The sequence below is a fragment of the Equus przewalskii genome, chromosome 18, assembly GCF_037783145.1.
Source record: "Equus przewalskii isolate Varuska chromosome 18, EquPr2, whole genome shotgun sequence".
Lineage (NCBI taxonomy): Eukaryota > Metazoa > Chordata > Mammalia > Perissodactyla > Equidae > Equus > Equus przewalskii.
In genome coordinates this window covers 50,288,573-50,303,761 of record NC_091848.1, presented here as the reverse complement: position 1 = coordinate 50,303,761, position 15,189 = coordinate 50,288,573, and the positions used below count along the sequence as shown (strand labels likewise).

Below are 15,189 nucleotides of genomic sequence, written 5' to 3'. Positions count from 1 at the left end.
GGCAATCAGATTTTCAATATGATCTGTGCTGGTTATTTATTTAATACTTACTGTATACCAAGTAGTATTTTAAGTGCTTTCCAAATATCATTAAGATAATTCTTATAACAATGATTCTGAGGTGGACATTACTACTATCCCTAAGTTACAGATATAAAATTGAGGCAGAGAGGAGTTGGGTAAGTTGGCCAATGATACATGGCTTTAAATGGAAAAGCTGAGCTTTGAATCCAAGTAATCTGGTTTCAGAGTCTCTGATCCAAATCAAACGGTAGAGAGAGAACATTCTTTAGGGGAAACACACACAGGTTATTGTTTATGCCAATCCCTCTGAGCTCCCTTAGCTCAGTTCCTGGCTGCCTAATGTGTTGAAAGGGTAAACAACATTAACAAGATTACTTAAGATTTTTCTAGGGGCAAATTTTGTAAATTGTTACCAGGCTAACTTAAAGAAATTGATTTGGTAAGAGATAATGCTATTAGGTGAACTTAGACTTTGAGTACTATATTATTCTGGAAATGGTAAAGTTTGGACTCTTGGGGAAGGACAGTTAGGAATGGTACTCTTGACTTTGTCTACTGATTATGAATTTAAGAATGCATTATCCAACTATCATTTTGGCAGTAGTGCAAGGTATTTAGGGGGAAATCGCAATGGGATTATTATATGGGGGAGGTGACTTACTGAAAGAGATTTCAATTTGTGTCAACTCACTGCTGTGGTTCGAAATTGGAAGGAAGCAGAATGTGGGCTGTGTGGGGTCTCTGCATGCTCCTTTGCACTGAGAACAGCGAGTCTGGAGAGACTGCACCTTAGAACTCAGAATCTTTGCTTGATTCATGCGTGGGATTTTGTTTATTGTGTTTCTTTTCACAATGACTGCTCAGGCTGCTTCAGCATGAACAGTTGGCTCAGTACCCAGAGAGTGTTTGATTAGCTAAGTTAGGAAGCAAAATGCCATACACTATAGAGGAAATTTACCCTAGAATAAATGTAGATCATTTAGTCAAAGTGCTATACTCTCAGCATGCTAAAGCTTCCCTGGGAGAAAATGCCACCGGAGCTTTCTTAGAAGCACAAGTAAATAGAACCTGTTTTTGAGGGAACCTGGAAAGCATGACCTAACACATGATTCAGGATCAGGCAACATGAGCTTGGAGGGAAAGATGCCATAAAAAGAGAAAATAACCAGAGTGAGCCATGAAGGTAATCCTACAGAGAGCTTTAATGAGTCAGAACTGCTGGTTGCAAGTGACAGAAACTAGGTTCAAATCAGCTTAGTCACCGTCATTGAGAGATGGGAAAGAGGAACAAATTACTCTTTGGCTGACTATATTGCCTATCAGTATAAATTTGCACTTGTTGGAGATGGAGAGAGGGAGCAAATGTTTTCAACAGACCTAAACATGCTTTGGAGGACTCTGACGTAAGGAGGAAAAACGAGGAATGCACTGGTTCATGAGACTGGAACAACAGGCAGGGCCCTGATCACCCCTGACTGGATCCAGAGGCTAAAAAGTAGCACTGCTGCCCCTCCACCATCATCCAACCTAGCTTTGCTCTCTGCTCCTCTCTTTGTGGGCTCATTAACTCCTACTGTGGTTGTGCTTCTCCCATGTTGTTAGGGAAGAGGGACACAGGTACCTTTCCCTCTTCCTAGATTAGTCAGGCCTGGGACAGGTGTAGTATTAGTTATCTACCGCTGCATAACAAATCATCCCACACTCAGCAGTTTACAACAACAAACATTTATCATCTCACCCAGTTTCTGAGGGTCAGGAATCTGGAAGCGGCTTAGCTGGATGGTTCTGGCTCAGGGTCTCTCATGGCATTGCAGTTAAGGTGTTGGCCAGGGCCGCAGTCATGTAGAGGGGCTGTGGAAACTGCTTCCAAGCTCATTCATGTGGTTGTTGGTGGGAGGCTTCAGTTCCTTGCCACGTGGATCTCTCCACAAGGCTGCTCACACAGCATGGCAGCTGGTTTCCCCCAGAGTGAGTGATCAGAGTGGGAGAAACCAAAACGGAAGCCACACTGTCTTTTATAACCTAACCTCAGAGGTAACATCATTTCCACTGTATTCTCGTGGTCACACAGACCAACCCTGGCACAGTCTGGGAGCACTACACAAGGGTCTGCATACCAAGAAGTAGAATGATCATTGAGGGCCTTCTTAGAGGCTGCCTACCACAGGTACTGTACTAGGCAGAACTCAAAGCTGACCCCAGGATTCTTGCTTCCGGGTGTACGCACTCTGTATAATTCCCTTCTCTTTAGTGTGGGCTGAGCCTGTGGATATGATTGGGTAGTCATGGCCTTGATTAGAATACATTATATGACAAAGGTGAGGGGATTTTGCAGCTGTCATTAAGGTCCCCTATCAGTTGATTTTGAGGTAACCAAAAGGAAGATTATTCTGGGTGGGCTTGACCTAAGCAGTGAGTCCTTTACCAGAGGGTCAGAGACCTGAAGCAACTCTCCTGTTGGCCTTGAAGAAGCCAGGAACCATGCTTGCTCCATGTTGTGGAGAAGGCCGTGTGCCACAATGGTGGGGGGCCTCTAGTTGCTGGGGCCCCAGCCCTACGGCTGCATGGAACCGGATTGCGCTAACAGTCAGTGAGCTTGGAAGGGAACTTGAGGCCTCAGATGAGATAGCAGCCCTGGCTGACACCTTGGCTGCAGGCTGGAGAAACCCAGAGCATAAGATGCAGTGAAGCTGTGCCTGGAACTCCTGACCCACAGAGAGTATGAGATGATAAATGTGTGTTGTTTTCAGCTGTTAAATTTATGGCAGTTTGTTATGCAGCATGGAAGACTAATATAGGGGCCCGCCTGTGAAAGCGGAGGGCTAGGTGTGTGCCATCTCTGTCAATCTCTCCTCATATTGTGAATTAGGAGGAAGATCCCCAAGGAAAGAAAAGTGCTGTTAGAGAAACGAGGGGATAGTAAAGACTGCTAGGCAAACCAAGCTTGCTGTCCTAGTTTATTATAATATTTCAAACCTGGGGACTCTAGCCATTTCAAAGATCTGAATCACCAAGCAAACAATATTCTCACTAATGTCCAAAACCTTGTTCTCAAAATGTTGTCTGTGTATGACCTGTAATGCAACTCTCTGGAGTGTGTTGAAATAAAGGCTCCCAGGCCTCACTCCAGATGTATTGACTCAGTGTCTATGGGGTATAGCTTAGGGCGATGCATTATCCTTATCTCATTTCATAGAATTTTTTATTTTGAAGATTTTCAAAATCAGAAGAAGGTTGAAGGGAACAGTACGATAAACACTGGTATGCCTTTCACCAAGAATCATCAACTGTTAAGATTTTACCCAATTTCCTTTATTTCTCATATACATATTTATATATAATTTTATTGCTGAACCATCTGAAAGTAAGTTACAAGCGTTATGACACTTTACCGCTAAACCCTTTGGTACCTATCTCCTACTAATGAAGTCTCCGCATATAGCCACACACCCTTATCACACTGAAGAAATGAAACGTTGATGTATTATCTAATATACGGTCCATTTTGTCCAGTAGTCCTCAAAATGCCCTTTAGATGATTGCTTCTTAAAATCTGATCCATAAACCAGCAGCTTAGACATCACTGTATTGTGATAAGAATCCGGTGACTCATATGCGCATCCATTTGAGAAGCCCTGTAGTAAGTTTTTGATCAAAGACTTAATCAAGGATCCCATTGCATTTTGGTTATCAATGTTTTCTTTACTTTCTGGCATCTTTAAACTAGAATAGTCTGTGTTTTTTTCTATTTTTCTATTTTCTCCTTTTGCCCTCTTTTTACTTACCTCCCTTCCCTCTATCTACCCTGGCAAAAATTACGGAAATTTAAAAACCTTTCTGTGCTTTTGAATCTAACCACAGAAGTCTGTGTAAGGGCTTAATGAGAGAGACAAGCAGGATGTCAAGGAGTATGTTAGCAAGTCACATCACTAGGAGGTGACAGGTTTCATGAAAGATGGGGCACTACTATGGATCTTGAAATCACAGGTGCTGATGACAAGGAAAACGACTGATGGGGGTAAGCATGATGCGTTTGGGAAACCAAGTTAGTTGGTTTTCTCTGGCAGCTAGTTCAAGAAACAAAGAACATCCATTTTAAAAGGTAAGTTGGAGCTTGATTCATAAGCAATCAAAAATCTTAATTTAAAAAATTTCCAGACTCATAGAAAAATGAAGGCTATTTAATTATGAAAATAAAACTATCTCTGGGTGACAAGACTAATGAGTTTTAATTTTTTACTGTATTTTCTGCCAGTCTTTTGCAAAAAGGAATCATTATAAAAGCCTGACTTGTATTATAAATTCATATGAGAACTTCCCATAATATTAAATATCAATCCAGCCTTTAAAATCACCTCTTAACGAACGTACATTTACATACTGTATTTTATTTCCCCATATTATTATTTTAATCTTCCCCCATTATTGGGCATTTAAATTACTTCCCATTCTTCACTGTAACAACAAGCTTTGTCCATGCATCTCTTACATCTCTGATTATTTTCTCATACTAGAGTCCTAATAGGGTTGCCAGGCCAAGTTTCCAACAGACCCACGCTGGTGTGTGCCCAGCTCACACTGACTCCCTCAGAGGCTCCACTGTGCCATCCTTCCCAGGCCTTGTCCCCAGTCATCCTCATCCAGGAATGCAGCCCCTGGAATGGTGCCTGTGGCACATCCTAACAGACTCCATTGTCCTTCAGAGTTACCCAACCAGGGGCTCTGATGCTGCAGAGTCTACCTACAGGTGGTGGTGGCTGGAATCCTGTCAAACCACGCTTGGTGCTCAACGGCTTGTGATAGGAACCCCCTATGAGGCCATAAGCACAGGAACAGCAGTGAGGCAGGCCCAGCAGGCATGTAAACAATTTGCTCATGCAGTAATTTGCTTGATGGAATGCTAAATCTCCAGTTAGGTAGGATGTGGAGTAGTACATGTCATTGTAACTTTATCTGGGTGAAGATCAGGCCTAATGTCAGTCTGTACCACTTTTTGGCCATATTGATCGAGGATATGGAAGAAGGCTGACTGGAGGATTGAGGAAAGGGGTGTGAGCATGGAACATTCCAAATAGATCCGGAGCATGAGACTGTTCAGGAGCCCCTTGAGCAAGCATGAAAACAAGGCTGAGCTGAGCTGACTCCATAAACGCCTGTTCACATGATTGAGAGCCTCTTCTGTAGTGGAGGCTTTCTGGTGAGTGTTCACATGGAGGACGAATAAGGCAGCTGTGAGAGTAGGGATGCAGGCTCTGTATAGACTCCACCACACAGCCTTCCCCGTCATCAAAGCAGACCAGGCTATGCCACAGCTGATGCTCGATTTGTCAGCCTTAGAGACCAGCCCACATCTCTGATGTGGCATCATACCTAGCGAAGACCTCAGCTCCTTGTTGCATTATATTCAACAGCATTCCCCTTTTGCACCTCCTCCTGTCTGAGCCTCTGCCAGAACTACCAGCTGCAGACTTGTTGAATGCTTCTTATACCATCTTGTTATCCCATCCAAATTGGCTGTGAAAGGAGTTCCCTGATCAAAACAAAGAAAGAAGGCCATGGGCTAATTCAAATGTAATTCACTATTTTATGTTCCCTATCAGTGACACAGTCAGCCTTCTAACATGGTGGAATGGCCTCTAAAAACTTGGTACTGCAATCTTCCGGGACATCTTCCACCTGATGGCATAGCTACGCAGAAGACTGGTCAGGCTCTGAACCAGTGTTCCAGATAAAACACTGACTGTCTCCCCATAGGTAGAACCCATGGATCTAGGAACCATGGCGTGAGGAGGGACTGATGTGTCTAACAATTGTAACTAGTTAACCTACTCTGAACATTTTTGCTCACCGTCGCTTTTAGTACTGAAGGGAGGGATGCTGTCATCATGGGATCCAGTGCAGTTTTTCTGAATTGGAAGCTGAAACTGGTCATTTGGGCTCTTCATCCCAGGGGACAAATGGCAGAAAAATGGGATACTGTATTGGCTGGGGTGACCGACCTTGCCTAGTCAAGGGACTTGCAATTGTACATCTAGGAGGAATATAATAGGAACTTAGTGGGTCTCTTCCTTTTTCTGATATTCTCACTGGGAGAGGTTTATGGGAGACTATTGCCCTTCTATAGGTAAGACCACTGAGAACTGAAACAGCTCAAGAATTAGGGTTCAGGCTACCCCACTGGGGAAAGAGCTAAGGGACTGGCAGCAGGTAAGGAGATCGCAGAATGGGTAACAGAAAAGGGGGGCATAAATACTAGCTCTCTGATTAGTGCAGAGAGAAAGACTGTAGCCCATTTCCTTGCCTGCTGTGTCATGACTTAGAACAAAATCTCTTCTCTTCTTTTCTGTCTGCATTGTATGTAGAGTGTGTTGCTAGTGTAAAGCATTTCTTTTGGACCATGGACTGAAGGAAAATTTGAGGGGGAATGGATATCATCTAAAGCAGAGCTACTCAAAGTGGGGGTCTGCAGGCTGGCGCCAGTCTGTGAACTATTGATTACTGGTTCATGATGCAAGAAGTATAGAAATAGAAAGTATTAAAAATTACTCTGTCAAATTGCTATCAAAAGTTCTATGCCGACCGTACGGAATAATAAAAAATTGAGGCTAGCATTTTATGTTTAATTTCATTTTTATAGCAATGGTTTTTTTATGGCATTTTTCTAATGAATTTGTCCACAACAGGTTAGAAACAAAAATTTATTGTTCCATTACTACAGAGAGTGTAAGGAGCACAGATCTCGATGAGCAGTGACCTTGCGAAATCTGTTTTTACTCCTGGATGCAGCAGCTATGTGTGAAGGAGGACTGCTCCTCACTGTGAAGGAAGTGAGTGAGGTTGCCACTGTCCACAGAGGGCTTGGGTGGTGGTAGGTGGAGGCAGCTTTGACTGTACGGGAACACGTGTGTGTGCTGGGCAGCCAAAGGTGCGTGTATGGAAATCACCAATCAGCTGACTGCTGTCTTGTGAACTGTGTCGCCCTCTCTCCCTCCCCGCCATGGTTGACTTTCCCAAGAGTAGAAGTATGTAACCACTGCTTCGTCTCTCCAACGTGGAAAGTGGAACAGTGACCCAGTCAGGCGGAAGTTGATTGGAACTGATTCACCATACAACAGAACCCAAGAAGTCTCCAGGGTTCCTGTTGTCAGCTTTCCTGGAATTGTCTGGTCCTTTGCTCTTCTTAAAGCTTGGTTGTTCTTCTTTCAGTTCTGGAGCTCCTCAGCATCCTCATAAATTCTCTTCTTGCTTAAGCCTTAAATCTGTCGCTTGTCACTAACTCACCTTAGATGATACAAAAGGTCTTGCAGTTTTAAAGCCGTTTGATAAATTTTGTCAAATTTCTTTCCAGAAACTTGTATATTAGTGTATACCATCACCAATGATATGAGTGACTATCTCTAAGTATCTTTCCCAGAACTGAATATTAAATGTGTCTGTGTATATGTCTGTCTTCTATCTATCTATCTAATCTTTGTCATTCTGCCAGGTTGAAAGTGGGAACTTAGAGTTTTTTTCATGTCTTTGAATATTATCGAAGGTAAATTTTGGGGGGATTATGTGTCAGGAAACTTTTATATGCAAGTTATAGAAACCAAATTCAAATTAACTTAAGTAAAAAAGAGATTTTGTCAGCACACGTAAAGTGGAAAGATACGAGGGTAGTTATAGAATTGAATTCAGAGTGTAGGAACCAAGGCCATGCATATTGGCAGGCACTTATGTCTGCTCAGGTGCACTCACCTGGTTGCCATCACTCTCTCACCCCCAGCCTCTCTGTACACTCCGCATCATTTTTTTGTTTTTTAAAGATTGGCACCTGAGCTAACAACTGTTGCCAATCTTCTTTTTTCTTTTCCTGCTTTTTTTTTCTCCCCAAATCCCTCAAGTACATAGCTGTATATTCTAGTTGTGGGTCCATCTAGTTGTGGTATGTGGGATGCCGCCTCAACGTGGCCTAATGAGCAGTGCCATGTCTGCACCCAGGATCCGAACCGGTGAAACCCTGGGCCGCGGGAGCGGAGTGCGCGAACTTAACCACTTGGCCCCTGGGGCTGGCCCCTCACTCCGCATCATTGATTGATTTCTTTCTGTCAAACAGTTGGCTTCATGAGGCAGGAACTATTGCTGCCAGTAGTTCTAAACACATCCTCCCAGCCTGCAAGCCTTGTAAAAAAAGATCTTCTTCCTGAATGTCCAGAAATGCTTTGGCCTCTTTAGATTGCTTGCCCATTCTTTGGACGGGTTGCCATGACTTGCCATGCCTGGATCATTAGTCTATCCTTAGTTGCCATGGTAGGGTAGGAAGTTGTGACCAACAGTGACTGACAGTCGCCTCAGAATGAAATGAAACGGGCAAGGAGGGTTCCCCTGGAGGCAGGGTTACTGGGCAGGCAGAAAGTCCTCCTACTCATTTAGCAGGAGCTCTTGATTTTTGAGCAGACTGATTACATGTTGGAATCAATGTTTGAAGAAGACTAAGACAGCAATTATAGATAAGTTGGGTGACCATATAATTTATCACCAAACTGGGACACTTTTGAAAGTGAAATAGGCTACTATTAATGATCAGTGCAATGCATGTTCACCTTATTTGGAGAGCTGAGCAAGTGGAAGCAGAGAGGGCTCTTTGGAATCAGTGCAGGAACCTCTTTCCTGATGTGAGAAAGATCTAACAGTAGTTTATAGTTATAAAAACATACATGGCTTTACAATCACCATCAACCATTTGCTAAGAGAAAGTAACTTCTTAGAACTAGGGCCAAAACTCATGAAAAGGTCAAGATTCACAAAAAGGCTAAATCTACACAGAAAGGAACCATTTGCCCCTTGATATTTGGTTCTCAGGGGAATAACCTTGGGGTGAATCTCTGATGTCACTTGTGAGGTTTCATAGCAGAGTGATTAATAGAAGGCTTTGAAGTCATGAGCGTGACGTTGTTTGAAGTCTTGACTTTTTCATTTGCCAACTGTGACCTTGAGCAAGTTACTTAACCTCTCTAAACCTCAGTGTCTCCATCTCTAAAACGGAAGTTAAAATAATTCACATGACTCTGTTTAGATCTATGGTGTGTATAACATTACTACATGCTTACTAGCACTGAAATGCTAGCTGCTAATATTACCACATGGGGTAATAAATGCAGGAGAAAAGAGGAAACTGTAGATTTTTTTTTTCAGCAGATAGGACCGCCTAGTAAATATTGTTCATTTGTTCATACTGGTTCTTTCATCCATCTTTATTTACTCACATGATCTGCTTTTCTGATCTGCCAATTCCTCTCCCTAAGCTCCATACAAATACAGAAAACGCCTCATTTTGTGGCAAGATTGCAGTAGGTGAATGTCTCCCGTGTGGTTTAAGAATGTCTTTGGGTTTGTCACTTTGCCACTAAGACCTTTCAAAAATGATTTCTGGGTTGGTAGGGAGAAAAGTCCAGTTCGCAGATTTTGAGTAGTCAGTATGTAATGAGAAGGGGTGGCAATAGATGTGGTCCCAGATACAACTCGGAAGGTAAAGGTAAGTGGGAATTAGGGTCCTGACTAGAGGGAAAAGCAGGGTGGAGAAATGTTGCAGTGTTTTTGTAGGCTGTGGAAGAGAAAAGGGGACAGGATCTAGGGAAGAGAAAGGGGACAGAATTGAGACAGGGAGGAATTGCCAGAAGACGGTTTGATAGAGAGGAGAGTAGAAGAGAGAATGCGTATTTGTCAAAAGTGGTAGCTGATCTTTGGAGAGTAAGGACTGGAAGCCAAGGCAAGGAGAAGCAGTCATCCTTCCCGAGGGAATCACGCCAGGCCTGGATCTCACTGCCTGAACAGAGGTGGACAAAGATGCCTGCCTGTGAAAATTCCTCCTTTCAGCACTGGTTGTTCTTTCTCTCCCCATCTCCATCCCTGAATTTTACAGCATCTTTACTGAACCCAGAAAACCCCCTAGGAGAATTTCTAGCTTTAGAAACAAATAGAACTGAGCAGAGGCTGACCGACCAGCTGTGTCTGGCCAGCTTGGTCTGTGAGTGGACCGATACAGCCATGTGTCTGAGTGAGTCAAGCTCACGTACTGTGCATTGAAAGGTCTACAGACCAACTTAGAGCTTACACTGTCCCTTCTTTAGTTTCTACTTTATAAATTTGATGCTAAACTTATGACATTGAAGTATACATAATTATATCATGACCTGTCAAATTCATCTTTCTACCAATATTCAAGTCCTAGTTGTATACTATGAAGTTACTTTACTACTTTATAGCCTTGTTTTTAAAGTCCCCCTGAAAACAAGAATGTGCTCTTTCTTTCTTGGAAAGAAATAAGGAGAAACAGGGGCCCTGGAGAGTAAAACAGCCAAACTCTTTTCTAGTTGTTTAATAGAAAACTCCATATTTGCAAGATGCTGCTTCAGCTGAGAATCAGTATTTTCCTCTTAATGTTGAAACTAAACAGGAGTTTTAAGGTTAACGTGTTTCTGTTGTTAGAAACCTCTTCCTATAAAAAACATAAGGCACATTAAACTTACTATAAACTTTCAATGGTTCATAACTAGTGTTTGTTTTAGCTTCAAGATTAAAAGTGGTTTTGCTATGATTAGCAAGCAAATGTGTGTCTCTAACCTTGCTCTGTTAAAAGATAACTTCTTTCAGTGTCTTGTTGTGGTGGGAGGAAAGATTTTTTTCTCATTGATTTATGTGTGTAGACAAAAGTGGAGCCTGCTTTCTGTGCCAGTAGTGCTTCATTAAGTGAAAGAGTTATTTTTATTTTGTGTCACTTTGGACCATTTGGAGACAGTTGAAGACCCAAATCACAGCAGTTTAAATATACTCCTTAAATAACAGGAAGTCTAAAGGTGGAAGATCCAGAACAGACAGCTACAGGGACTAACAATATCAGTACAAATCCAGATTCTTTCCATCTTTCTATCTTTTTGCTCTGTCATACTTTTTATGTTGACTTTTAAATCCTCATATTTGTTTCTCCACATTTTTAAAATGGCTGCTGATGCCCCAGTCATCAAATTAATCCTCAGAAAGTAGAAGGAAGGGGGTTGTCATCAAGTTTTGTTCCCGCATCTATCCCTCTTATAAGGACACAGAACTTTCCACAGAAATCCTTCCAATGGACCTCTGTGTATGTCGCATTGTCCAAAACAGTGTCAAAGAAATTTTTATTTCAGTTTGATTTCAGCAGTTCATTTTGGAGGCAAAGCAGTGCAGAGGCTGGCCACACTTTCCTACTTCCGTTGGGCTCAGAGTTAGAAGGAGGAAAAGGCAAACATGTAGCCATTATAGTTGGGGTTCAATACAGGAGTCGTGTGAACATGGTTAATTGCTGGACTCTCAATTCCCAAGAAAGTCGGGAAGTTCTGACTGGTTTCCACCCCTCACATCAGGCCCAACTTGTCACCACCCCAGCTCCTCCTTTCCCAACGCCCACGCTGAGCCAATCATAGTCATGTCATTTACCTTTGCTGGACCCTTTCTCGGTTCCCCTTGTCACTGGAGGTGGTCACGCCCTGCACAGGGCTGGGCAGAGAAGGAGTTCTGTTAGCAAGGAAAGAGAGGAATGACACCGGTGTCTGCCACAGTGTCCTTTCACGTTTTATCCATTTCACACTGTTAAGTTTGCTTTTAAATGGTTTCCTGTCACATTGACTGAGTAGATGCTCTCAGGCTGGCTCCTTTTATCCATCCGCTATAATCCCAGTGGTGTGATCTTTCTAGAACACAACATTAGCTTCATCATTAGCTCTCTATTTCCTTAGTGTGGCCTACAAGCACCGTCATAGTCTAGCCTTTGCACACTTTTCCAGCATTTTATCTTCCACGCTGCCTGCGTGGTATTTAGGATCTCTCTTGCAGCTGCATCCTTGTTATATTGTCTGCCTCGGCTATCTTCCCTCCCCCACTTCCCTCTATTCTTCCTCACAGGCTAGTGTCTCCTCCTTTTTCAAAACTGATGCTTCGAGCTTTCTTTAACACCCTGCCTCCACTAAGATCAAGTGTTTTCCTCTGTCCTTCCACAGCGCCTGGTGGGAGTTCTTGTGCCGCCTGTGTCTCTGTGCTATGATTTATTTGTTTATGTGATCCATCCATCTTCTGAGACCAGACTGAGTTTTTTGAGATCAGGGATTGTGATTCATCCCTGTACAGTTTGTGACTCATAGGAGATACTCAAATGGTATGTTTTTAATGGCAGGAAGCTTGGCAGATGATGGAGTAGAGTACCACGCAAAGAAAGATCTAGTCCTATTTCCTAGGAGGTCAGGATAAACTGGAGCTATTTTATTTTCTCTTGTTTCTCAGAACTTTAACATTTTCTGACTCTAATTCAGGAATGGATTGTGAGTAGAAGATAGGGCTGAAGCAATGGAGCTTTACAAACAAAGTTATTTGGCAGAATTGACTGAGCTGTGCAGAAAACTCATTGGTACAAAGCCAGCCTGATAACCGCAGTACTTTGGAAATGGCCCACTGAGCTGTGTACACAGAGCTAGGCCTGCAGTCTCTCTCCTCGTGCGCACCTGCTACTCAGGTTGGCTACAGCTTTAGATTCTAAGGACTGAAAGCCACCACTTCAGGTGTCCACAGGCACACGCACTTGCCAGAGAGCAGTCCTTTATAAAGCATCACTTAATAAAGGCTCCACGCGGTCTACGCAGCTAGGAGTAAGTCTTGTAAAGATTAGGTTGCGCCTATTCTTCACTCCAAATCCTTGGTTCTGATATTCCATTACTGGTCCCTTGACTTCAGCGCCTTGTTAGGTGGATCCAAGGAGGAGTTCTTTACTTCTGATTTGAAAGGATGACATGGGGATGGAGTCCGAATGGGTAATCTCACACTGAGGAATGAGGACTACTGAATATATCACTTACCACACAATAGATGTATTTAAATATAACAACCATGCCATCATAGGATGGGATTCTGATATCAGAATTAGGTGATAAACTTAAGGCAACATTAGGAAGGAACCTCCTAGTGCACTCTAGCAGATTCCTTGACCCCCACATACTCCTGCTCCTCAGCTGTGTTATAGAAACTTTGTCTCACGTTATCTGTGGTCAGAGTTCACTCTATCAGTTCAGAGCTTTCATTCCTTTAGTCGAAATCCTCACAATGACACAAATCAGGCCCAGTAATTGGTCTAGTCAAAAAAAAAAGTTGAGTATTCAAGTTATATATTTTGAATGTTTTTAAAATTAAAATATACAAATGTCTATCCATTTTCTAGTATTTTGAGTGGAGGAGCTCAAGGCCTTGTTCTGAGTAGGGGGGGCCACTGTTTGATTTTCTCTATTATCTTCCTTGCACAAACTAAATCAATAATGCGCCATCCCGTATGTCCAGTTTTTGTTTCTTGAAAGTGGCCAGAGAACTTTGCGTTCAGATTGTTAAAGTCCACCTCCTTCTAGATCTTTACAGTTTGCTTTCGGTCTTTCCCTATTGTCTTCCCACACCTAATCCAATAGCAAAATTTTCTTCCCTCCTTCTTTGTCACTGCCTTAATTTAACCTTTCTAAAACATTCATCTTATTCACTTTAGTTGTTGGAGAAACACCAAGTTTGTCTTGTCCTTCCATTTAATCAATTAACAAAACGTTTAGTTGAATTACTCAGTGATGGTGACCCACTGAACTGGTGGGAGTAGAAGTAGACAGAAACAGCAGACTGGCTTCTCAAGGCATTTGGTGCCGTGGGCATCTATCAGCGTGCTTTAGAGGGAGGGGTGATGGTTTCCAAGAAGGCCTCGGCCTTACATGTGCACATGTTCCAAACTCACTTCACTTAATGGAGTCTTGTTCAATTCCTTCCCACCTTGACCTGCTCAACAAAATGCCTCCATCTGCCTTGTTAACCCTGGCGTTTTCTTTTGTCTGTTGTCCTGGCTTTGCAGCATTCTTGCTGAAAAAAGGCCCACTCTGTCCAGCTCTATTCTTTTGTGTATAGAGGATATTAAGGAGGATTATATAATGTACCCTTTGGGTGAGAAGGAACACTTGCCGACAGGAGTCTGAAGTGGGAAAGGGTGCTCGGAGGCTCGAGAGTGCCTGGCCCCTTCTGTGCAATGTGGTTTCCTGTATACGAGCTTTGTCTTGGGCTCTGCTCCTAGGGGACCAACCCCACTGGAGATGGGGATTTGTGGTCAGGTAATGAAGGAGTGTTTTCAGGAGAAAACTGTAAGGTAGTGTGGGAAGCAGGATGGGGCAGAGGTAGAAGCTAAGCAAGGATGTGGCTTCAGGTGAAGTCTCAGCCTCATTCCAGGGGCGCTCAGGACCACAGAATGTCTCTTGCCTTGAAGCCACTGCTGAGCGGGGAATAGGGGAGGAGTGTCACTCCCAGAACCACAGCTCCATCACCTAAGGGCGATGCACTGAAGGAGGTTGCAGTCATGTGACCAGGTGGCAGTAGCTGAGCAAAGTATGCACAAAAGCTGAGCTGATAACAGTGATCTCAGGGGACCTAGGCAGCCGATCAATGGTCTGCTAACATAGCAAAATATGAGGTATGAAACAGGTGGCATTTTTGAAATAGTTACTTTTATTGGATCCAATTTATGAGCCTCCCTAGATTTTCTTGGCCTCCTCTGTCTTCTGGGCTCTCAGCTGGTTGGACAAAATCCCTGGCCCCAATGCCATTGCCTCATCTCCAAACGGCAGCAGCTGACCCCACCTCCCCTGTATAGGCCAACTTCAGGACGTCCTCCATCATACCCACCACAGTGGGAGCTGCAATAGCCACAGAGTCCAACATGACCTGAGGAGACTCAGAGAGGCTGTGGATTTCCCTGTCCCGTGTTTCCAGACTGAAAATGCTGATGAATAAATGAAAAGTAATAGCATGTTTTGGAGTATGTGAGGAAGCCATTTGGTTTAAACCTAATTCGGCCTGACCTTGTTTTTCCAGAAAGTCCTCACGTGGCCTGTTGAGCATGCATTGTACATCTGCTTTAACCATTTGCAATGTCCCAAAGACAAGCATGATGCCCCTAAAGATAGGGATGTTACCTCCCCCCATACCAGCATTTCTTTAAGAATAAGCATTTCTTCCCAGAAACTAAGGATTAATTACTGATCTGTTTAACTCATCTCATGACCACTGACCTGCTGAGCACCTACCTACTGTGCTCACCTTGTGACCACTGACCTGCTATTCCAGCAAGGCATCTCAAGACTG

At 43.2% G+C, this 15,189-nt stretch overlaps 1 protein-coding gene across 14 annotated transcripts in view; it reads left to right on the top strand.

Moving 5' to 3' along the window:
* HHLA2 (HHLA2 member of B7 family) overlaps positions 1-15,189 on the top strand; it is a 97,029-nt gene that overhangs the window by 38,394 nt on the left and 43,446 nt on the right. The gene's annotated exons all lie outside the window — the stretch shown is intronic.